The sequence below is a fragment of the Trachymyrmex cornetzi genome, unplaced genomic scaffold, assembly GCF_001594075.2.
Source record: "Trachymyrmex cornetzi isolate Tcor2-1 unplaced genomic scaffold, Tcor1.1 scaffold2191, whole genome shotgun sequence".
Taxonomy (NCBI): domain Eukaryota; kingdom Metazoa; phylum Arthropoda; class Insecta; order Hymenoptera; family Formicidae; genus Trachymyrmex; species Trachymyrmex cornetzi.
In genome coordinates, this window is record NW_017296838.1 from 67,329 (window position 1) to 69,045 (window position 1,717).

Below are 1,717 nucleotides of genomic sequence, written 5' to 3' on the forward strand. Positions count from 1 at the left end.
TACGGTTTAGTTTATTTCAATTCTTAATCCATATTTCTAAATTGATACTCTCAATTATCTTTGTTAATACTATCTGTCAACCCTACGGTTTAGTTTATTTCAATTCTTAATCCTTATTTCTAATAACGATACTTTATGGTCACCCGATATATGTGGTGGTCCCATATTTTGCCAACACCCTTTATTAACGTTCAAATGAAACCCTCATATTGTTGGCGGTCGCATTTCGCGATCCGCCAACAATAATTACTGCTCAACAAATTTATTTAGTCACCCGGTATTATTTCTACTCCTTTAATAATTTCAATCAACTCTATTCACTTATTCAACGACTCTAACGGTCAGTTTAATCGATAATAATTCAGATTCGCTTTAACTCTACTTTATTTCAACATTTTGATATTTTCTCGTCACCCGTTATATGACTATTCATCAAAATAACACCGTGTCTACGGTTTTGTGGCCTTAAGGGCATCTAATAACCTATATATACTTATTCCTAATTCTTAATCTATTCTTAGCTCTAAATAATTAACTGCTACATCCTTTTTCTTTTACTTTGAATTTTCTTTTTTCACAAGCTATCTCTTTCTCTAATACTATTTTTACTCTATAATATACTTATCGCTATCAACTCTGTCTATTTACATTTCTATAATTTTTCACAATCTTCTACCTGGTCTGGTTGGCGGCACTGATCCGAGGATGAAGCCGGTGCCTAGCCTCCGGTTTCAATGTACATGCCTTATCGCTCGCAGATCTCTAACTAATCGACTCGATCGGTACAACAACAGTAATTTACCCACTTCCGGTTATCGGATCGATCTGAAATTTACACAGCACACTCTCTCGGTGTTATCTAGCACAATGACGGTCGGTTATTCCGATCCCTCAACTTTCATTTATCTTCAACAGTAATTACCGACACTCGGTATATCAATCAACTCGAAACTTTACATTGAAACCGGAGGCTACGCACCGGCTTCATCCCGGATCGGCAGTGTCAGCTCAACAAGGTAGAGAGTATATTTTATAAGAGACCTGTATATAGAGTAAAAATAGTATTAAAGATAGAGATAGTGAAACCGGAGGCTACGCACCGGCTTCATCCTCGGATCGATGGCAGCATCTGTGCAAGGTAGAATATACATTGCATGAAAGAAATGTAAATGGATTGATATAATAGCGATAAGTGATTGATAGAGTAAGATTAGCATTAATATTAGAAATAGAATTAGAGTGATAGAAAAGTGAAAGCAAAAGAAAAGAGATTAGAATTAAATATATAGATTTATGCGTAGAGTTAAGATTAGAAATAGGTGTACATAGATTGTTAGATGCCCTTAAGGCCACAAAACCGTAGATACAGTGTGAATTTGACAGATAACCGTATACCGGGAGACGGGAAAAAGGAGATTTAAGATGTGAGATAAGAGATAGAGTGAATAAAATTTATTATTGAATAAACCAACCGTTAGAGTCACGAGTTGAATTAATAGAGTTGATTATAAATAATAACGGGTTATAGAATATACCGGGTGTTGGAATAAAAGTGTTATCAGAAAGTTAAAACGGGAGTAGCGAGTAAAGCCACCGTGAAAGTAATCAGTAGCGGGAGTAAAATACGAATAAGCATTTACGAATCATCGCGTATAACGGGTGATCGAGTAAAATTGGTATGTTATAGTTAGTGTTGTCGGATCGCTAAAAGCGACCG